The sequence below is a fragment of the Rhinolophus hipposideros genome (genome assembly GCF_964194185.1).
Source record: "Rhinolophus hipposideros genome assembly, chromosome: 9".
Classification (NCBI taxonomy): Eukaryota; Metazoa; Chordata; class Mammalia; order Chiroptera; family Rhinolophidae; genus Rhinolophus; species Rhinolophus hipposideros.
Window position 1 is genome coordinate 80501447 of NC_138055.1, and position 25519 is coordinate 80526965.

A 25519-nucleotide genomic window follows, 5' to 3' on the forward strand; every position below is an offset into this window, starting at 1 on the left:
TCCCATGAGTTGACTTAACCTTTTCTAAAAAACAAAATTTTCCAAGTTTTACTGAGATATAATTGACATATAACTTTATATTAGCTTAAGGTGTATACATAATGATTTGATATATGTATGTGTTGCAAAATGATTACTGCAATAAGTTTAGGTTACATGTATCACCTCACATACTTACAAATATTATTTTCTTGTAATAAGAACTTAGCAACTTTCAAATATACGATACAGTATGAACTACAGTCATGATTACATTCCCAGAACTTACTTATCTTTCTTTTTAATTCAAAATGACGAACTATGAGAACCTCCAATTACAACTTTTCCTTTCTTAATGGGACTTGTGGAAGACAGGCTTTCTCCAATCTCTGACAGCAATAAGTCAAAGTAACAAGCACCTATGTCAAGCAAAATGTTTCATGACAAAACTGAAAAAAAAATTATGCTTTCATTGAATTCCTTTGTTGTAAACTGTACAAAGTATTTTTGGAACTGGAATGTTGAGATAGTGCTCTACCATGCTTTAATAGTAGAATTAATCAAGTCTATCTATTACCACACGAAGGAAACTTTGTCCCATAGCAAAAGGCAAAAGAATCTAGTTAACAACACTATTCAGTGGTCGCTGGCCTAGTAATTTTAGCAGCAGGGATAATATCTTCTATTATTCCATCCTAGCATATATTTATAATTAATTTTAAGTTGTGTTCATATTAAGTTTGACTTTCTGGGTCAATGGGCTACCTAAGCCATGCTGTAGGACTAATTAGGGATAGAGGAAAAATATACCAATTATTGTGTTCTCATCTTATTGTTTATAAAGCAAAGTTAGTTCACAGACTATCTGAATTTGTTTTTATAAGGCATAATAAATTATTTAAGATTTTTATAGGTCAATTATTTATTCAAGAGGCTGGTAGAACAAATGAACTTTCCAGAGATCAACAAATATTCCATGTAAAGGACAACATAGTAAATATTTTAATCTTTGTGAGCCCTATTGTCTGTGTTACAACTATAAAATCTGTCATTGTAGTACAAAAGAAGCCATAAATGTTATAAAAGTGAATGTGCATGATTGTTCCAATAAAACTTTATTTAAAAAGCAGGCAGTGGAGCAAATTTGGCCCATCGGTTGCAGTTTGCCCAATCCCTGTTCCAGACAAAGGCTCTTAATTAGTTTATTTATTTTGGCTTCATTTTTCTATTCCTCTACCCTATACAGTTAAAAGCAAGCAAGGGAGATGGAAAAGAAATAAAGGGCAGTATCATGTAGCACAATAGTAGCCATTCACATCTTGAAACTTTCTAACTAAGAGATACTATTAGTACAGACAGCTATTAAAAAAACAAAACAAAACAAAACAAAACTACTAATTCTCACTAAGCACCATGAATGTAGCTCCAGATTTCTAGGTTCAGAAAATGGCAGACATTAACTGGCAGTTAGGAGAACATCTAAAGAAATGCACTGAGGGAAAAGTGTGCCCATTATAGTAAGAATGAAGTTTGGATATCACATTGAACCTCATGCTGGTACAGTGAGTACACTGACCACAGCATGGACCACATGACAGTATAGTCGAGTAAATCCTCCTCAGTTGCTACAGGAAGAGCAAATCACATCATATGACTTACAACTTAATCTCATTAATATTGTCTTACAATTCAACATGCATTGGATTTCATAGATTTGTCTGGAATTTGTTAAAAGAACCCAAAGGTGAAAATGTATACAAGGTTACCTTCCAATATTACAAAACTTCATCCAGAGATGGCAAATATCCTTCATCGTAAGTGCCTCATTTAAGTTGATAATTGTTATCTACAACCCTGTCTTAACAAAGATTTTGAGGCCTTTTCAAGTTCAGTATAAAAACCCATCACAATTGTCAAGTTACATATACCATGAATAGGGACTCACACATGAATAGGGACTCATGCATCCAACATATTTTAATTCTTGATGTAATCTTTTATACCTGAGAGATAATTTGCTCCCAATTGCATTACTTTCTGCATTTATTTTGTTAAATTGATATAAACCCTAGAAATGTAGATATGAATAGGATGTATTTTCTTGACTAAGTCTACTTGAAAAGTTAAACATGGAAATAAATAGTAATAAACAACCTAGGATTATTTTGAAATATATAGATTTGATATAGCTATAGATTGTAGATATAGAGATTTGATAGAGATGACAGAGATGGAGATATATCGATATAGATATAGATAGATGGATGTAGAAGTATATAATACATAGTACACAAGTATGTATATGTGTATATACCTACAGTGCTATGTGACCACAAAGGATGATAGAACTACATATTCTTCAGAAAGTCAGGGAAGATATGGCATATCTTAACAAAAACCTGTTTGTGGGGACAGAGTCCCAGGGAGCAGATCCAGGCTCTCCGCCTGGCGTCGGGTGGTGAGTGGCAGACGGCTGTGAATGGTTGGCTGTCGGCTGTGGCCGGTTGGCCAATTGGCTACTGATTAAGCTGCCGGGCTGCCTTGATTGGTTGGTTGGTTGGCAGGCCAAGAAGTGAATGGCGGACTGTAGATTGCGTGGCTACTACTGCGTGTGTCTCACCCGCATGCTAGAGAGAAAATAGTGGTATGACTCCCCTATCTGTGATTCCGTGGGTGTTCCTTTTTGGCCTCACCATGTCCTGTGTTCTTATGTGTGGAGCAGGATCAGAGGCCCCACAGGCCGCCCCAGACAACACTGTTTCTTTTGTCTCCTATTCACACAATTAGTATACATAACCCAGTCTGCATTGCATTCATGTGGCCAGAGTTCTGGCCAAAGCAATGTGGGCATAACTGATGAATGTCATGTTCAGGTTTGGCCTATAAAAACCAATTACAGAACCCTCTACTCTAGGAATTGGCAAACTTCTTCTGTAAAGGGTTGGATAGCAAAACTTTTAGTCTTTGAGAACCATATGATCTCTGTCACAACTACTTAGCTCTGTCTTTATAACACAAAAGTAGCCATAGACATTGTATAAACAAATAGGTATGACAATCTTCCAGTAAAATGTTATTTACAAAAACAGGTGGCTGGGCATATTAAGCCCCTAGTGTTAGTTTGCCAAACACATCTCTACTCTTGCTATTTTTTCATGTGCTACTTAGATGTAGAAGACACAGTAAGGAATTAAAGGGCTTAATGAGTGGAAGACTCTGGACCCTCAATCACTGCATAGAAGCCTGTCTACTGGACAATGGATTGAACTCTTAAGTAAGAGAGCAATAAATTTATCTCAGCTTTAAGTTGCAGAATTTAGTTTACTCAATATAGAAGGATTTCTACAAAAGGTGGAGTTTTTATGCCAGTAAAAATATAAGTTTTCATTGAATGTGACTAAATACCTAGTAGTAGGATTCTTGAACTGCATGGTAAGTATATGATTAAGTTGTATAAGAAATAGCCAAACTGTTTTCCAAAGTGGCTATATCATTTGCATTTTTGTCACCAGTTGATTCACATCCATGCCAGGATTTAGTGTATGTATGTATGTATGTATATGCCAGAATGTGCCACAAAGAAGGGTTCTGAGATTTTGGCACTAAAGCCTTTCTCAGTGAAACCAGGAAACTACACCTACGTGGTACCACAGTTACAAAAATGCTGCTCATACCAAATTGCAAAAATGACCATAATTCCTTATACCTTTCTGTATCCACTTCCCTTTACAAAGCAACTTTTGCCACTATTTCTCCACTCCTTAAATTCAGGCTAGCCTTAGAACTTGCTTTGATCAATGAAATGTAGCAGAAGTAAAAGGCCGGTTTTGAGTGTGACCAGCAAAAGATTTTGCATGCTTCCACTGCTTATCTTAGAACCCTATGAGTACCATGTGAACGTGCCTAGGAAGACATGCAAACACATGAAGCACTTTCCAATCATCCTAGCTGAGGCCATTTTAAATCACCAGCCTGCAGCCAATCTGGCAGCTGACCACAGGTGTACGAATGAACCTAGTCAAAACCAAAAGAACTACCTCACTCAGCCAAAGTTGCCAAATCATAGAATCATGATTAAGTAAGTGGGTGTTTTAAGCCTCTGAGTTTTGACATGGTTCATTATGCAGCAATAGCTAATTGATGTGCTGTTTCATCCCTAATCTATTTATATAATACAAAATAAAATGCACACTGCTATTATTAAACAAAATTAATGCTCATACTGGCTCTTCGTTCTGTAACTGTTCGAATCTGCTACATAAAAGGATTTTCTTTAAAAATAAAATGGTACTTCACAAAAGCATACAAACTGATTTCTGTAAATAAGTTATACTTTTAGTTCTGCCAGTAATAAGCTATATGATTTTAGAAAAATAATTTAACTTTTATTTACCTCAAAATCTTCATATGTAAAATGAGAAGTATATATGAATATGTATATATGTATTTTCATATGTAGATATTCATATTCATATGTATATGTATATTCATATGTATATAGATGTAATATGTACATTCATATTCATATGTATATATTCATATGTATATAGATATAATATGCACACAAACACACATAGATACATACATACACACAAGTATTTATATTTTGGTGTGTGTATGTCTATGTTTCTACATATATGTATTTTTAAAAGACCTTAAAACAACAAGATCTCAATGGAGCTGAGTCAGAAAAGGTATTAGTGCCCCATAATACATAAAGTAGGTGGTTCATATTTCTGAAACATCCTGGAAAGCTCCAAATACATGTGAGTTTATAATTAGTAGAGAAAGACGGAGATAAGGGCAGTAAGAATGTATGACAAATGTTCAATACAACCATCCCTATGAATGATAAGGAAAGCCTACTGACCAATCTGTGATCAATACACCAGTGAAAGATGGAAGTAGAACTCCGTATATAGTACAGTGAAAGTGATACGGAAGAGCTCCCTCACTATAAAGTTGTAAGTCCCCTCACTATAGAAATTTTAAGTCTCCTTTTCCCTAGTTCCTTAGCTCCTTAGCCCTTGGTTTTAATCACTCTTCAAATCAGTTTTTTAATCCTAAACTAAAGATTGTTGCTAGCCTAAATCACAAAATGTTTGTCACCCCTACTTCAGATAACTACTTAAAAACTTGTTAACTGTAATCATTGTAGCCCAACATTCCCCCAGACAACTCCAGAATAAATAAACTCTTGAAGAAATAAACACCGTCCTACAAACCAAATGGCTTTTAACACTCCTCCAAGCCAGTCCATACCTAACCCCCATGTAAAATTAAGATAAATAGGCTTTGAGTCCCATCCCTGGAGCCCTCACTTTTAATTTGTTAACTAATATCTGTCTCTCCTCATCTAGGGGCCGTCAGGATACAAATTATGGCCCAGCGAGGCTCCCAGTGCACCCTGACCAAGGAAGAAGATACCCCTATTTTTATTTAAGAACAGATAGGGTTAGAGTTTCGTGAATTCCCATCAGGTAGAAATAGCTCTACCAACCCTTCTCAGTTTGAAGCAGAAACAGAAAAAGAGACCTCCCATCCCTCGACTCTCCACAGAGATTTATGGGGATCACATCTCTCAGGAAAAATAAAGCATCAGTTAGAGACAGGTAATGGGGTCTCTGCATTCCTACATGCCCAACACAATCTAGGGGGAGCACCACCTGGAGACCTCTCAAATTCTTCCCTTATTGGCCCTAACCATTAGCCACTGTGAGGAGACTAAAAGACAACAAATTAGACCGGTCCTGCGCAGTAGAGGGGCACCACGACCTCCATCTCATCCTAATCTTATATACCATCATTGTAATGTCATACATATGCCCAGACATTCATTAATGCCATTATAACAGACTGAACTCTGGGAAGAGATGTGCGCAGTTTAAGAGGATGAGGTAGCAACCCCTTATCAATCACAGGTGTTAATCAAGTGGTCCATCAGCCAGAGGGGAACAGCCCATCCTAGAGAAAAAAAAAGATAAAACCCCCAGGCTTCTGGGAGCTGTTGCCTTAAGGATTGAGCCTTGAGCCCCTTTTTTGAGCCTTGCCCTTGCTCGGGGCCGCTCCAAACTCTTTGGATTGTACTTTCTTTCCTAATACTACTGTGTTTCCCTGAAAATAGGACCTAGCCAGACCATCAGCTCTAATGAGTTTTTTGGAGCAAAAATTAATATAAGACCCAGTTTTATTTTACCATAATATAAGACTGGGTCTTATATAATATAATATAAAATAAGTCCGGTTAGGTCTTATTTTCAGAGAAACAGGGTAATGCCACCTTGAGCCCTGAGCCTTGAGCAGCTTTTCTTTGTGCTTGGCCTGCTCCTAATTCTCTGGAGTTTACTGTCTGTTCTAATAAACTTTTTCACCACTTTACCTCTGTGTCTCGTTCAATTTGCTCAAGATGCCAAGAATCTGGCCACCGCTCCAGGGAGGGCCTAACCCCAGGGAACATAGCAGCTAAGTTTCCCAGTTCTCCTCCCTGAGGCCTGAGTTGGACCCCGAGGTGTGGGAAGTTAGCCTGACTCCTCAGGGTTCAACCTCCAGAGTAAGAGCCTAGCCCAGACTTCTCTCTGAGAAGGGGCCCTCTCTCCCGTAACAAAAGCAAACCACAAGTACTGATTGAATGAATCATAGAACCTTAGAAGTAGCAGGAACTTTGATAATCAAGTTTAACTTTCAGTTTCTTGACTTAACTCAATTCATTTCAACAAAAAATACTCAAAGTCTCTACTGTGAAGCATATCATGCATACACTATAAGAATTCTATGCTGGAAATATCAAATAACTTACATAAAGTCAATTATTGGATAGTTGTAAATAGAAAACAAATTTCCTGGTTTCCATTTTAGTAGTATTTCTGCCTCATGAGGTAATTACTCCAAAAATGACAAAATATCTAACTATCTCTGTCAAGTTATAACTATATGTTATAACTATATATTAAACAGAAATGAATTTTAATATATATTGCAAGAGAACCAGCTACTGAATGTAATCTTATTTTGAACAGATTTTTGTAGAGGAAACAAGGTGAAGAAAGTTTTGCAGTTGAACCAAAAGACCAATATAATTGAACTCCTACATCTTTGTTGGATTTCTGGGATACTATCTATGTAGAATCTAAATTGTCCTGCCAATCACAGTTGGGAATTGGCTTATAAACTACTGAAATCAATTCATACCTCATCCACTTTGCTCCCTATCTTAAAAAGGATCCCTCCATCACTATAATAGGTGGAAGCTTTTCTCTTTTCAGATACCTGCTGTCTCTGTGCTACAAAATTCTCAGTGTTCCTGTGTCACAAATCTCTTGTAAAATTAACTCTTTTCTGAGTCATAACAATCTTCTTTTCCTCTTCTCTTTCTCAGCTATACTACAATATGTTGCCCAGACTCTTCTTTAAGTTTACATTCTTATTTGGGGGAGGAAGATGTTCAAATTCTCTTGATTTTATGAAATAATGGTGATAAAGTGATGGCAATTGCTCTTTAATAGTTCCACTTGCTAAATAAATAAATAATCTGTTAGTAAGGCTAAGTGTTCATACCCTTAAACCATTTTCCTTACTGGTTCAGTAAGTTCACAAGGTTAGGAATCAGATAATAAAGTTTCAGATGGGCAAATGTTTTAAATTGATAAAGCAGATATATGTACAAATTCACAGCAGAATTAGCATACCCTGATTTTTATTCCAACAATTAATTAAGCTGTATGTATAATATCAGAAGAATGTTTGATTTAATCCACTCAAATAAAAGACTAAATAAAGAAAACTTAGTCAAATTAATTGTTGATAATGCATTGATAAATATTATTTCTAAAATATTTTATGGCTTTTCAAAAAACTTTCACAGATGTTATCTCCTTTGATAAAAATCAGGCCATGTTTCTGGTCTCATTTTACATTAAAACAACAACAACAACAACAACAAAAAACTGAAGTTAACAGAAGTTAAGTGATTTACTAAGGATCTAATAATTAGAGTATAAAATAAATATCTAATGAAGAATACAGGCATAAATATTTTGACTTTAATTCTGAGGTTGTTTGCATTGCCTCAGGCTGCCTTATTATGTCAAGAGGTTCAAATGGCATATTTTATTGGCCCCCAAATCACTTACGACTAGGCACTCACATACATTATTACACAGTAAAACCAGATTTCGTAAATGTGGCAAAATTGTTCATATGCTATCTTTAAATATAAAGAGAGTAGCAGCATCTCTTTGCAAAAGATGGTCTAACTCAGCTCATCGATTAAAATACTTTAAATGTAAGTTGTCTGTTACAGGAAACTGAAAATTACTTTCCAGCTTATCTGCCATTCTAAATCTGTTTACCCTAGGGTAGACTGTGCTTTAACTCAAAAAAATTTTTCCCCCCAATTAGCTGTTTCCTTTTTATACTAGAAAAGTGTTATTTGATATCAGATAAGTATCTGTACCAAGTCTCTTTACCAATTACTATACCCTTTTTTAAGGGACCCCCTTGAATTATGAGCATTGTTGGGAGAAATTTATGCCCACATGCATTACATATTGAATATCTTTATATTAGGTACCATATTATGCTTACTTTAAAAGAACTCTTTCTAAAATGCCCAAGTCATTATTTTCATCTGAAAGGATTCAAGAAATGTCCCATTTGTAGATTTAGCTTCAAAAGGATATAGCTTTTAAAGAGATTTCACAACACAAAATCTAGAATCCTGTTTTGTTTTATAATTTTGCACTTACTTATTAAATTTCTTTAAATATTTTGGTAAGAAACATACTTAAAACATTAGGGTGCAATACTTTGGGAGGGAAACTTTTCTATACACTATTATGTAGCCACACAGATTTTATTCCTTCTAAGAGGGAAAGTAAAAACTATTATAACAGAGATATTTCAACAATAAATCAATAATTAAGTTTTTTTTTTAAATTAAAGTTTATTGGGGCAACAATTGTTAGTAAAGTTACATAGATTTCAGGTGTACAATTCTGTAATACATTATCTATATCTCACATTGTGTGTTCACCACCCAGAGTCAGTTCTCTCCATCACCATATATTAGACCCCATTAACCCTTGTCTAGAGCCTCTTCCCCCTCCCCCCTTACCCTCTGGTAACCACTAAACTATTGTCCATGTCTATGAGTTTTTGTTCTTTCAGTTGTTTGTCTTGTTATTTTGTTGTTTTTGGTTTATATACCACATATCAGTGAAATCATATGGTAATGATTAAGTTTTATACCAGAAGTTAGTTACAAAAGGCTGCTGCATGGTGTGTGTGTGTGTATGTGTGTGTGTGTGTGTGTGTGTGTGTTTGTGCTTGTGTTTCTGAAAAGATTATTATTAATGAACACTGTGTTACTCAATTTGGAATATTTTGTTCCTAAATGTGATTTCCACATGTCTAGAAGAAATTCACAATGAATAACTTGATTTCATCCTAGCTTCCCAAATAAGGAAGGAAACTGAGACTTGAATCAAAAGACAAGTTATATTACACTCATCCAATATCATTTATCCATTCAACAATTATTTATTGAAAACCAATTATGTATTCAGCAATAAGGTAAGTCTGGATGGTACATTAATGAATGAAGAAAAAGATCACATTTTTTTTTTCTTCCAAGAGCTTACATGTCTAACAGTGGAAAAAGATAAGCAGATAAACAGTTATAATGAATAAGACATTATAGGGAGAGTAGATTCAGGAAGTTATATAACAAGGTAAGAGGGGCATTGACGCCACCTTAGAAGAGTTAAAGAAGCCTTCTGAATGAGGAAAATGACTAAGGAGTAGGTAGAATTTAGGTATACAAAAGAGTGAAAAGGGCCAATAATTGTAAAAAAAAATGTGTGGGTTGAAATGATTTTTAGGAAATCACAATTCCAGTATGATAGCACAGGGCAGGTCATTTGACAAAAGTTGTTACTATGTGGTTCCAATTAAAGAGGAGAAGAAATTAGAGAGTACTATCAAGAGTGGTTGATGATGGAAATTAATATACAAGAAAAGTGATAGAGAGAAAGTAAGAAATCAAAGAGTTTCACTTTGTAAAGATGAAAATGATAGGAGAAATTGAGCTTAAAAGGAGGGATATTTTAACTTAAAATTTTAACATACAGTTTCAGAGTTAGAGAAAAAAGAACTTTATTCATTATTTGTAAGCATTTTAAAAAGAAAAATAAGCAGAACTATGAAAAGAGACTGACATCCAAAATAGTGGGTTATCCTTTAAAATCAAAGCAAATGCCTCAAAAATATTTCTGGAAAAAAGATCCTACAAAAATATTTCTGGAAACAGAATAAAATGTTAGAAGATATCCAGATAGATTTTTCAACTAGATTAAAAAAGTTTTTGTATCTAAATATATGGAGAATTACCATACGACCCAGCAATCCCTCTTCTGGGTATCTACCCAAAAAATCTGAAAACATTTATCCTTAAAATATCTGCACCCCTATGTTCACTGCAGCAGTATTCATAGTGGCCAAGACATGAAAACAACTAAAGTGTCCTTCAATAGTTAATTGGATAAAGAAGATGTGGTGCATATATACAATGGAACATTACTCAGCCATAAGAAAAAAATGAAATATTGCCACTTACGACATGAATGAATCTTGAGATTATAATTCTAAGCAAATTAAGTCAGACAGAAAACGTTGAAAACCATATGACATCACTTATATGGGGGATATAAAACTGAAAGCAACAAACGAACAAGACAAACAAACAAACAAAAACTTACAGAAACAAACAACAGTCTAGTGGTTATCAGAGGGTAAGGGGGGCGAAGGAATGGTAGAAGAGGGTAAAGGGTGTCAAATATATGGTGACAGAAGATTTGACTTTGGTGGTGAACACACAATGCAATATATAGATGATGTATTATAGAATTGTGCACTTCAAACCTATGTAATTTTACTGAGCAATGTCACTCCAACAAATTTAATAAATAAATAAATAAATAAATAAATAAATAAATAAATAAGTAAGTAATGTAATCAAGCAAAGCCCAACAAAAATCCAAAAAAGACTGTGTAAATTTTAAAAAGTTAATTGCCAATTATAAACCATGCGAAAGTAGAAGGGAAAATATTGTGAAAATCTATCAGTAAAGTTAGAAGAAAAGAATCAAGAAGTGCTCCTAAAGTTAAGATAGCTGTAATGTGCAAAACAAATAAAAACAAAAAAACACAATGTATGCTTTCAAATCCACACGAAAAAGAGAAAGACAGAAAAAAAAATGAAATGGCAATTTACAGAACGGAAAGCTAACAACTATTGACTATGTAGAGATAATCAACTGTTACATAGAAATACAAAATAAAATTAAATCATATCTTGCTTTATCTACGTCAGAGTTGTAAATATTTAAAAATTAGGTAATGTTAGATTTTTCAAATATGAGGAAGTGAAACCTTCGTTAATTACCAGTATCAACTGGGATGATCACTTAGAATTCAGGCAATATTTCTGTGAAATTTAACATGCATATAAACCAAGAATCTCATACTGTGTATATACAGCTGAGTAATTTTTCCACTAGTTTATAGGAGACGCATAGGAATATGTCTTAGCGAGACATTCACGATAATGAGTAGCTGGTGTTCATTGTTAGGGGAATGGATATATGATAAATATATGCTATGTAATAATATGCAGCAGATATAAGAAATTAATATGAACCCCAGAAATTAATCTTAAAATAGGTTTAAGTGAAATTTTAAAGAAATTAATTAAAAGATGACAGACATCCAGAAGACGGAATCAAAGTATACCAGAAATCAAAACAATTTTATTTTCTACCTATACTGTAGAACAAAATCAATAAAGGAAAAATAATTAACAATGAAACAAAATAAAGGAAAATATTTCTGACTTGAAAAAAGATCTAAATCGGTCAATCAAAAGAGCTTTATGAAAATATAATGTATTGCATAAGATTAACTAGGTTGTATTGCAAACAACCTCAAGGGTTCAATGTCTGACCCAACTAAAGTTTATCTCTTGCTTACACATACTTGGCTGAGAGTCTGGGTGACATTTCAAGGGAACTAGACTCCATAAAGTGGCTCAGCAATACAGTCTATTTCCATATTAAAGCACTCCATCTCAACATTTGCATCCAGTTTCTGTGGCAAGGAAATAAAGCCCAGAAAACCCCAGAACAGCTCTTCAACGTACATACACATCCCTTATGCTCTTGGCCTATTAACTAGAACTAGCCACATGGCCAATTATCAAGAATGCTAGGAAATACATAACAGATTCCATATGCCCAGGAAATGAGGAGAAACAGATATAATGGTGAGCACAAATAATATTTCTTCATATGGTATATAAATCTCTTTCATGTCTATACTCATTAACATAGTTTAGACAAATTTGTATTAGTGAATCTGTATTTATTCTAATTCATTCAAAATGCAGGTGACAATGTGGAAGAAAGAAAATCCTCAAATTAGAGGTCTGGACATTGTGGGTCTACTCTAGATGCATACACTTAGTCATTATGTAATCTTTAGTAAATTAATTAATTTATTTGGATCACAATTTTGTTATTCTGAACATAATAGCTGATAACAGTTAAAATGTTTTGAGTGTTGCTCTTGTGTAAGGCATTCTTCTAAATGTTTTTCATATATAGCTTATTGAATCCTTGCAACAACCTCTGAGGTTCTATTAAGTATCCTCTTTTTCAGTTAAAGACACTCAGAAAAGTTGAGTAATTTGCTTGAAGTAACAGAGCTGGAAGAATGAGGATTAGAACCCAGATGGGCCAACATTAAATCTCATGTTTTTTCTTTTTTTTAATCCTAGCATGAACCCTTCTTCCTATTACTGTAATTCCTGTTCTTTCCATAGCATGTGCTCAACTGGAATATCAAAAGAGATTATAAAAATACTTTCTAAATTGCAAAGCCTTGTACAAAAATAGATGTCTCACAAAACCAGCAAACAGTCTTTTCCCTACTCCTTGGCAGTCATTTCTCTGTTTGAAACATAAAAAGCAGTGTGAGGTGTGACATTTCTTTGTTATAACTTAAAATATACATTGTATATTTTTTCCATTATAAGTAGAGATTACTTTAACATTAATCTATTTAAATAATATAAATTGATGGATCAAAACATGAAAGAAACTAAGCGAGAGAGAATGATGAAAGTATAATTACTTGACTTCAACATTTTTATAATCTGTTCTACAATGTGTGAAAATATTTATTTTTTAAAATCTGCAGTAGTAAGTCTGCTAATTAAGGATATGAAAATAAATCATTTCCTGTAAATTATAAATATTTTGTTTCTTTGTTTGAAAATGAAGCAATTCTTCCCTGAACTCCTATCTTCTTGTAACATCTTGTTAAAGACAAGCAATAATCGCCAACACAGACCAGAACATTCTCATGCTTCGCCACAATTTATCCTCAATCTCGACCTTCCGTTGGCACATGGCTGCTTTACAAGTCAGTACAGGCAACAACTTCCCCCACTTAGGCATCACTAGGTGTCTTAACTTCCACCCTGTTTTCTTTCTTTTTCTTTATTGACAACCAGCCAACCACTAAGTCATGGCCACATAGTTTAGATTTGCTGATGCAGCACGCCGTTATTGAAATGTATGTATTAATTAGAATAATGGCATTTGCTGTAATAAACCCATAGAAAATGTCAGTGAGTTGATACACTGTAACTACAGAGCTTATGTAGGTACCAATCAAGTGCAGGTGTTCCAAGTTGGAGGGAGGGTCTGATATGGGCTCAGGATGACAGAGACAAGGTCATGTTTAATACATGAGTCAATCTTACTCTTCACAGTGACATCTGGCCAACAGAGGAAAGAAGATAATGTTTGGAGAAGATATATCCTTGTTCTTAACTACCTTGGCCTAAGAGCTGCATATGTCACTTTTGGTAGCATTTCCTTAGCAAGAACAAGACGCAGTCCATAAGTGCAAAGAATGTTGGGAAATACAATCATTGTCTAAGTAGATAACACAAAGTAATAATAACACTATGCAACAGAAGGAGAAAAAAAAATGTTGTCATTGGGTAACCAGCCACTTCTGTTACTCAGAGACCATCGTGCCTTTAACTCTCAATGGTTGTCAGCTATTTTAGACTGGTTATTACTATGTTGCTTTTATTTAGTCCAGCATCTACTTACACTTGCATCTGTTGCCCAGGGTTACTTTAACTCAGTAATAAGTCCTTTCCTTGCCATCATGTTTGAATCATTTGGGAAAACTTAGTGAATACCAATACCTTAATCTAATCACAGTCTCTGGGTGCATAGGCACAGTATTTATTAATATCTTCCCTGGTGTTTCTAATTGGCTGCCAGAGGTAACGACTGCTGTCTAATATGGTTTAGGGATTCAGAACTTTGCATTTATGTACCTCCTGAGTTGATCTTTCACTCGATACTCGTTGCCTCTAATTGCTTTGTAGGTTTACATTTGCTTTGCTGCTAAGTTTCCTGAAACTCCCTCTACTTCTTTATTGGCACTAGCAGAAAAGTGGATGTGGGGCACACTAAAAAGAGTTACAACTCTGGTGTTGTGTATTGGTGTATAGGATTAATGTGTCACATCTTGGAGTTGGTTTGAAACCTTGCATGTCATTTTATAAGATTTAAAGAGTCTTTCGATGACAGGACACAACACATGACACTCATGTATCATACATAAGGCCTATTAATGAATAGCTCTCCCACTGCTTTTCCTTCTGACAGCCCAATTTCACCTGTTCTTAAACACGGAAAGAATGAATGGTGTGTCACAGTGGGTTACTACTTTAATGCGGTGACCCTATTCAGTAAATCTCCCATACTCCACATCATATTAATAAATGTACTAACCCCATCAAATCAGCAATCGATAAATATCTTGCTATTACATGTGTGGCTAATATGTTCTATTCAGTGTCTATTTCCACAGGCTGTATATCCCTTTGAAAAAGACTGAGAGAAAGATTAACTATAAAAAAATTGGCAGTGTACAGGGTCCTTCCTCAAGGGGACACAGTTTTCCCCTCATTCATAGGGTTCTTTGTAAATTGGCTCAAGTCTAGGAATGATTGAAAGTTCATGACTCTCTGTTTTTATGATTCAGATTAGACTTTTCTTCACTTGATAGAACTTTTCTGCTTATACAAATTAAGTGAAAATTTAGTAGGCTCTGTAACTATTTCACATTTGAAAAGCCATGATCAACTAGCCAACACCCCAGGTCTGAGCAGATGAAATGATTCCAATCAATGCTCTGACACTGCTGTCCTTTAAAGTCACCACACCCACCTAGCCTGAGTGCCACCACTTGGCCCCTGCCATTCTGGGATCCAATTATTCCCACTGCATTTAAGTTTCCCAATTCAGTGATTACAGTTCCCATTGTAAGCTCTGGCCTATAGAGAAGAACAACCACAGAGCTGCTCACAGATGCTGGGCTCCCTTCACAACCTTATTTCTCATCGTATTGGTGAAAGGTATGTATTCTGGACAATCCCAGTGTGAGTAAGTAGATTTTAAATAACAAATCCACTGTGACATTCCCATCTCCCTTAGCTTTGGATCCCTTCACCTTCATTAAGCCAAGGCAGGTCTGGCATTTCCAACTCACTTACTGTGATGCACCATTCAGCCTATGTCTCAGTTAACAAACGAAACTGTTAAGGCTCTTTCTACCTCTCGAGTTATAACACTAAATGCAGAATCTCTGCTTAGTGAGCCCATTTCAATAAATTCAGCCTGATCCAATATTATGCCTTCCAGCATTATCCCACATCTTTACTACCCATTCCCACACAGTTGTACACTCCCCCAAATTCCCATGTTGAAGTCCTAACCTCCAATGTGATAGTATTTGAAGATGGGACTTTGGGAAGTAATCAGGGGTAGATTATGTTATGAGGGTAGGTCCCTCATGATGGGAACAGTGGACTTCTATGAAGAAGAATAAAATCTCTCTCTCTCTCTCTCTCTCTCTCTCTCTCTCTCTCTCTCTCTCTCTCTCTCTCTCTCTTTCTCAATGTGCACACAATGAGTAAAGGCCATGCAACGACATAGTGAGAAAGTGGCCATCTGCAAACTAGGAAAAGAGCCTTCAACAAAATCTGACCAGATTTGCACCTTGATCTTAAACTTCTAGCCTGCAGAACTGTGAGGAATAAATTTTAGTTTTTAAGTCACCTAGTCTATGGTGATAGTTAAGTGTTTTTTATCTCTTTTTTTTTTAAATAAAGTTCTCTTGACCATATTCTATTTTCTTTGACATTTTCCCCAATATGAAAGGTTCTCCAAAGTGTGTTCCTTGAGCCACTGACATCATTATCAATTGTAAATGTATTATAAATGAAATACTTAGATCAAATTCCAGATTGATTTAATTATAAACTATTAGGTTGGAACCATTTGTGTTTTAAAAAGCCCTAAAGCTGATGTTAATACATGCTAAAATTTGAGATGCACTATCATATAATATTAGCTACATGACCTTAAAGATAAAAATAACCTTAGAAAACATAATTACTTAGTGATTCAAAAATGATATAACTAAATAGTTAAAGACAAAATAAAATATTCATTAAGAAACCAATAATCATATTTTAATCATCCACAACTTGATAATGATTTCATAGTCCAAAATATGCTGGGAGATTTTTATAATAAAACCAAGTTAAATATTATGACTCATTTATAAATCAGGAAAAGTAGATCAGAAAAATTAGATGACTTGGTCAGGGCTTTGTTAAGATCACAGATGTTTGATTCAAACAGAGAGCCATAAAACTCTAAAACAGCTGTTCTTTCCATTGCATCATTTGCTTCCCAATATTTTTTTTTCAAAAATTTAAATACATGATGATCTCAAGATCCATCCATGTTGTCTCAAATGGCAGTATTTCATCTTTTCTTATGGCCAAGTAATATTCCATTGTATATATGTACCACATATTCTTTATCCAATCATCTATCAAAGGACATTTTGGTTGTTTCCATGTCTTGGTCACTGTGAATAATGCTGCGTGCTAAGCAAAATAAGTCAAACAGAAACAGTTGAGAACCATATAACTTCAATCATATGTGGGATATAAAACTGAGAAAAACAAATGATCAAGACAAATATAGAAAGAAACAGAAACTCATAGACACAGACAACAGTGGTCAGAGGGAAGGGAGAGGGGCAGTGGTAGAAGAAGGTAAAGGGGATCTCTGGGTCGTGAACACCCAATGCAATATATAGATGTATATTATAGAAATGTACACTTGACACCTATATAATTTTACTAACTAATGTCACCCCAATAAATGTAATAAAAATTAAAGAAAATTTAAATACACAACATAGTAAAAAATTGGTGAACCAGAGTTCACATCTTTGCTCAATCGCTTCTTTGCTCTATGACTTAGTCATTTAAATCACTGTCTCAATATCCTTATTTTTGAAAGAAGCCTGATAATATTTTCTAATCCCACAACTTTCTTATGAGTATTACATTAATTCATGGAGAAGGGTTTTAAACATTAAAGGGGACACAAATTAAGCTGTTATATTTGTGACTCCCTTACCAATTCTTATTATTACCAAGTTAATGGGCCTCTGTTATCAGTGCTATATCTCAGTTTCTCCACAAATATGGGGACTCGTGAAATGCAAATAAAGAATAAAAATAGGGGAAAGAGAAGCACATATTAGATGAATTTCAATTCTATTTCTTTTCTCCTTCTTCTTCCTCCTCCTCCTCCTCCCCCTCCTCCTCCTCCTCCTCCTTCTCCTTCTTCTTTCTTCTTTTTTTTTTCTTTTCCTTTTTTCCAGATAGTAGAGGATTCTGATCAGGTCTGTTACCTGACATTACATAGATTCATGTGCATGGATAATCCAAAATTCTCAAATGAAACACTAAATTAAGCTACTTGTATGTAATCTGGAGGGATAAAAGAAGGCATATTGATCTATCGCATACATTTTTAAATATTTTAAAGTCAACTTAGATGTAGATTAAATACATTTCTTAGAGTATTAAAGCAGAGTAATCGTTAGTATGCAGAAACTGAGTAGGGGCATAGTATAAATGGAGCAATTACAAGCCAATGGCCTTAATTAATACAAAGTATAGAACATTCTAGGAAAAATTAGAACTGATCCTATGCAAATTAATTCAGGTGACACATGAGATTCATCGTCAGGAGCCAGTGAACAATACAAGCCTGTATTTTGACCTCAAGAATGTAAATTTAAGCATGCAAATCATACCGTGACTCTAATATGTTTGGTGCAGTTTTTTGACAGAATGAGTTTAGAAGAGATTACCTTAGCTTTGGAAATCCCTCACTGTTAAGCAAAGAAAACATGACTTTGTTTAACTTGTAATTTAACAGAGATAGGTTATAGTTTGCTTTAAAGATACAGTCAGAAGTTCCAGAAATAATCTGTCTGCCCTGATTACAAGACAAATTTCACAAGTATGGCAGTCATGCTTCCATAAGGGAGACTGAACCACTAGGTGTGATGAAGAATAAGTGATTTATTATAAAGATTAGATCTTGCACAATTTGTGGGAGCTGATGAAGAACTCTATGGAAGGCTGTTTCTTTCCAGTCTAGAAGAGGCCCTAGAGTTACTTTAGGGCAACAAGGCCAGAAGGAAGGAAGAAAAGCTGATAGGAAAAAGAGGAAAGCCAGAAAAATCTGTTACCCCAATGGAAGATCGCAACCCACAAGGGAAAACAGGAACTACAACTGTCTTTCAAAGCCGCCAACTCTGTGAACCTGGGTGGTGTGCAAAAGAAGTGGTACCTTCACCACAGATTTGCTCCTTTACCTGGCCCAGGACTCACAGAAGAGAAAGGACCTGAGGGTCTAGTGGCTGTCCCACACCAACTGGATAAGCCAGTGTATCAGCACAGCTTGGAAAGCTTTGGCACTACATACCGGTCAACACTGACCTTCAAAGCACAATGACGGCTGCTTTGGTTCGCCTTCCAAATTTTGTGCAAATTTTCTTGTGGTTAACCCTAACCTAGAACTATTCAGAGAAAGAAATTCTGGAAAACATAGTGTCAGCTTAACTATTTGACAGTGTAAACCACATTAACAAAATTTTGATAATCCCTTCCCATATAACAGAGGACCTTACTAAAACAGGCAGTAAAGAAGTGAAACAGCCTCCACTCAGAATTAGATGGTCTAGCATTGGAATCTCAATGCTGACATTTTCTGGTTGTGTGAATTCTTTGAAAAACTCACCTAAGTGTTTCTGAGACTATTTCTTTATCTGTTATCAAAGTATAACATTACACATTTAGTGGCCCTGCTATGAACATGAAATGAGATCAGTTATATAAACCACCTAGTACAGTTCCTTACTCATACTGGGTGCTAAATAAATAGGAACTATTAACCGAATGATTGATACCCAAGCTATCCCTTGAAACGTGGGACACATGAATTTCATCCAGAACTTACGCTTCAACTTTAAGCTATGCATGACTTGGCAGTCACCCAGAAACTTAATTAAACTATAAAAACAAAGTGATCTGGGACCAGTTCTATATAATCAATCAAAAATTAATCACATAATCGTTTTCTATTAAAGAGAAAGCTATCACAGAAATAAACTGCAATTTATTTTACAGTTAAAATTAAGGGTATAGAGGGACGAAATATTCCATAAGAATAATGAAATTTTATAAAATCACTATCTTTAATCATGCCTAAGAATTACAATCAGACAAAAATATTTATAATCTTCTGGGATGGCTAATTGTGGGTTAGTCATTAAATATTCCAAATTTCATTTGTGTAAAGCATAAGGGGGTGAAATATTTGAGGATTTCTGTACATAGCATTGCCGATAATCTTTATCTTCAGAATATTCTCATCCTAACTTTAAGTACAACAGAGAAAACATTAGTGAATATTCACATGTACCTTATATGTTACCATAGTTATTTTAACATTTGAAGTCTCCTCTGACCCACTCTTGCTTTGTGTTTCATAAAGTGACACTGTTGTACTTTTCTATCATTCTAGACAGGAGTGTATATCAGATATTTTTCGATCAATAGTGGATGTTAAAAACTGATTTATATATATAAATGAAGCAATATCTGGTCAACAAAGCAGTTGGTAAATGCTGCACTTCCTCTTCTTATGACAACATTAAAATTACAACTAAACTACAGAAAATGCATCATTGAGAATCACCTGAATTGTAGCTGAACTGAAGTCCTACAATTAAGGACATGCAGAAGAAGCCACCTCTAAACTGGTAGGAGGGGCAGAGAAGCAGAACAGGCTGGCCCCATGTCCGTGTGTGATGATTAAAAATCAGGAAGGATAGCTCAGCTATGGAGGTCCCCTCTGAAGGAGCGAGGGATCCCAGGTTGGCACAGGATCCCCAGCCCAGGATTCCAGTGCCAGGTTAAAAAGTTCCCATAACTTATAACTGGGAAAACCAATAGAGATTGTGGATGAGTTAGATGGAGTGCGCCTGGAGTCCCAGTTGTTCCTCTTGAAGGGCCCATTCATGGACTTACTCGCTGGCAGACTCAGTTATTCTGAGTTCCAATGCCAGGGCAGCAGCTCAAAAGGTTCTAGGAACTGAAATGTCTGCCTTCAGGGCAAGGGTTTGACGGGCAGCTTTCTCCCAGACAGAAGTGCTGGCAGAATCCATTGTTCTTTTGCTGAGTCCTCCCCGCCTTCCCAGCCAGCACGGCTTCTGAAAGTGGCAAGAATGATGTGACAAGTGTGTTTGAAGCAAGGGGGGAGTATTTTGAGGGGGATTAATGGCAATGCGTCTTTTACTGTAATTTTTTTAATTTAAACATTCACAGTATCTTTTGATCACACCTTGTAATACTGCATGTTAGATATATGTATGTATAATTATTTCCATATATATGTATGTATATATATATATATAATATATGTAATTACCTTTATTAAATTAAAGATATAAGTTCAATATCTCACCTTGAGTTTCACGCTCACCACTCCCTGATTTATTATGCTGTCTGTGATCAACAAGTACATAGTTTTGCCCATGATCTGTAATTCCATCAGCAATTCTACATGCATGACCAAAGAAATGAAACTAAAAAGTATAAAATCAGGAACTCTGGACTAGAACTGGGAAGTTTATAGAAATGAGAGTGCTGCACCATGTCTGTTAAGTATCCTTTATATAATGCAGCACAGAACATTGCATATTCTGTGTTTAACAAGAATAATCTGATAAAAATAACCTAAAGAGACAAACAAGAAAAGATTACTTACCAAAAAAGTCCTATCACACAAATAGAAAGAGGCAGCTTTTCGCAGATTTTAATACCTAAGAGAGCATGGAGGCCTAAGATATATTCAGAAAAATCCAATATCCTCTCAAGTTAATTTGAAGTAGATAAGATATGATACAGCCCAGAAATTATCCAGTGGCTTACATTTCATCTAGCTTTGTTAATAACATAATCAACTGATTTTGCCAATACAACAATCCTGTGTCTTTATAAACAGTATTAAGTGCCTTTGAATTATCATGTTCTTTTTTTATTTTCCTTCCTAGAACCATATTGTGGATATTATTGAAATCAATAAATTAGTATTGTAAAATATAATCTTAAAACATTGCATAAAAAGTATTTTTGATTAGTAACACTCTGATTTTAAATGGCATTCATTCATATGTTCACACTACAATCAGCTTCACCATATACTACTTTCCATAAAATCAAAGAGTAGTAATTGAGGGATATGAAGTTAAGCAGAAACTTTTGTTGAGTAAAAATGTATTCAAAGATTAGAATATTACCTTTCTGTATCTCATCGAGCTAGAGTATATATTGTCACCATATCATTGGGCAAGGTATTTCTTTAAATTTTCCCTATTGTGAAGTAATTTTTTGACTACCTTTGGGATATCAGCCCAAATTAAACTGCCAACCCATATCTCACAGTGAAAATAAAAAGTTTTTGATTTCCTATTTAAAAAATAAAGCCTTACAGATATCTGCCCCATCGCCCCCCGTGGAGTCAAACATGGCAAACTTTTATTTATATGTTAGCAAGACAAAAATCAATTGTAAATTATTGCTTACACGATGCTTTAGGAGTTGAGATTTCTGTTTGAGAATAGTACATTTTTAATGAATTTGACAGAACTGTCAGTGGATTCTTGAAATATTCAAAAGTACTTGCAATTTATGAGAATGTTTAAATAGCAGTTTAAGGAGATTTCTCCAATGACTTTTTATTGAATTTGAGCACTTCAAAATATGCAGTCATTATTTATGATGTATTTAAAAACTTTTTTAATGTAACAGAGCAAGAATGGGAATTTTACAAGGGCAGAAACCAAAACTTACACAAGGATTTTTAATTAATAAACTTTCTAAACCCCTACTATTGCCCAAGAAAATATGAAACAGCTAAACTTCAAGATTGTTTCTAATTACAAATTGCATGATTCTATGAATAACTTATTGATGATATTGTACATAATAATTTATTTAAAATTATGCATTGAGTACTTAGGCGGCAGTGGAAACTGGGGCTACATATCTGCATTCAGGTTAAATAATATTGATGGTTCTGTGGAAGGCAGAAAAATAGCCTCCCAAAGAGGTCCACATCCTAATTCACACAACTTGTGAATATGTTATGTTACATTACAAAGGGAAATTAAGGTGACAGATGTAATTAAAGTTGTCAGTCAGCCTATTCTAAAATAGGGGGATTTTATTGAATTACCTGGATGGTCAAATGTAAACACAGGAGTCCTTAAACCTGGAAGCCAGAGGCAGAAGAGTCAGTGTCAGAGTGATATAATGTGAGAAGGATTGACCAGTCTTGGCTGCTATCTTTGAAAATGAAAGATGCTCAAGAGTCAAAGGTATGATTAGCCTCTAGAAGCTAGAAAAAAACAAGAAAACAAATTCTCCCTAAAGCCTCAAGAAGGGAATACAATTCTACCCCTGATTTTAGCCCCCTGTGACCCATTTCAAACTTCTGACTTCCAGAACTGTTGAGAATAAATTGGCATTATTTTAAGCCACTAAATTTGTGGTAATTTGTTACAGCACCAATATGAAACTGATGCAGACTCTATGGCATAAATATGCTATAATAAGGGTAATCAGAGCCTATAATGGGATTACAGAGCAGAACGATTAATTCAGCTGATGGTAGTGGGGAGTGACAAATAGGTAGCTGAGTTTTAAGGAATGAGTAAGACTCATTGAAAAGCAAACATTGGAGAAAGTTATTCCAAACAGAGAGACCAACATATGCAAAAGTTCACAGAGGCAATAAAACGTGCAGTTTGTATATGTGGCAAAGCAGTTGGGGAAATACTCAGGACAAATGCAGGATTTTTCTGGTATGTTAGGCTGAGATGGATGCATTTTTATCCAGCAAGTAGAAGGAACTAGGGTGGAGAGAAGAGGATGAATTCAGAAAACTAGCAAGAGGTATCATGGATAATTGAGTTTAATTTAAGTGTTCTAATTAAGCTTCCATATCTTTTGCAGTAGTGTTCTAGTAAACTAGCTCTTAAAAAAATTAAAAACAACCTCTGAGCTGTAGCGTTTGTCATTTTTTGTCATGTAAATACTCCCATCATGTCCAATTTCAATATGATATGTACAGCATATGATATGTACTGCAGTATGATATGTACAATATAAATGTACAGCAGTGAGGACGTACCCAAATGACTCTCACAGGACAGTAGGATTCAATTTCAGTATATCACTGTTATGTATTTCCCAGTTAATAATAAACTAAAAAAAAAGAAAAAAGGGAGACTTGTGACTCTTCCTATGTTAATATTGATCACCTCTCTTCCCACCCTTTGAATGGGATTAGGGGTGTGCCCAATAGGATTCCAGCGTCCATGAAGCTGCCTCATTTTGGTGACTCGTGGAGCTTTCCTCTATTTTACAAGACACAGTGACCACAAGGAAAGAGATGGAAGCTGCACTAATGGGTCTGACCTATTTAATCAGAACCTTTCTGTTATCCTGTATGAATGGGAAGAGTCTCCTTGTCTTTTCTGTATTGCAGGTTCTTGCTTATATAATGTTTCTTGCTTTTATTGCAGATTATTTTCCTGTATACTAGCTATATGTTCCCAACACAGATATCACATCTAAATAAATTAACCTGACTCCTTTCATTGGTATCAATTTGGGTAGCTTTCAGAGGAAATATAATGCCTTCATTCTTTATAATTTTTTCAAACAATCATTCACTATTTCCCCACAGAGTGAGGCTTCCTCGAAGGTTTTTCGGTGAATCCCATCTCTGTGACAACCAGCATACAGACACATCTGTTCTAAAGAGAAATAATGTTTTTCATAGTATCATAGTATTTGTAGGCTGGACATAATTTTCAGTTAAATAATTCCCATTGCTGCTTATCTTAAATTTATTTTACATTTAAAAAAACATAAAACAAACAAATGTTTTGTGTTTGTATAGATAACAAAGCTTGAAGTGAAGAAGTCAATAAGGAAACATCAGATTAACGACTTCATTCAGTGAACATTCATTAAGCATTTTCTACCAGGGATTATATAAATGCTGGGAATTCAGAGATGAGAAAGACACAGTAATCCCAAACTGCAAGGGACTCACAACCTAAGAAAGGAGAAACATGTTTTAAACATAATTTGCAAAGGTTATTTTATTCAACGCATAAATTTGTCAGTTTATACTTTATAGAAGAAATTATAATTGTAGAAAGACTAGATTTAACTTCAGTTAAATACAGGAAACTCAAAGTTTGTGACAAGTTTACACAGTTTTTAAACTCTTTCTCTATGTCAATTGATTTCAAGGTGGTTTTTTTTTCAACATGTGTCAGAAATCCACAAAAAAAACCCAAAAAGTTGATATTTCAACTATTTTATGCATTTAATAATGACAATTTGAGCTGCTTTGGATATAAATGACATTATTTTCATATATGAAAATTTCAGATATATTCACTCGGATATATCTGACCATCGCAGCAAAAGGGTTAAAAATTATATTGTGTCTTCTTAGCCCCCTTTTCTTCCATCTCCTTTGTAACACTGATTCTTGTTTGCATCGCACTGAGAGCATATATTCCTTCTCCTGAAATGTCAAAAGTTTATTTGTGAGCTCTAAGAAGTTCATCAGTGCCTCATCCAAATGAGCCATAGGCCACTAAAGTGATAGCTAATTAAATGCATTTTAATTCATTTTTTAATATCCCTAAGCATCACCAGAAACTTCTGTCTTGTTATTAATACTTTAGAATCTCTTTGAAATGAATGAGTAAATATATTCTACTTCTGTCTTATACTATTAATTAGTAGACTAACTATCTGTAATTCAGTTGAGTTTTGTTCCATATTAACAAATTTTTCACCATGGACTTAGACATAAGATACATAGCTAAATGATATTTTCAAGATTTTTTTTTTAATTAGGGAAAAATAAATACACACACAAAGAGACATCACTGTGTCAGTTTTCTTTTCTGACCTCTAAGGACGAATGAGACA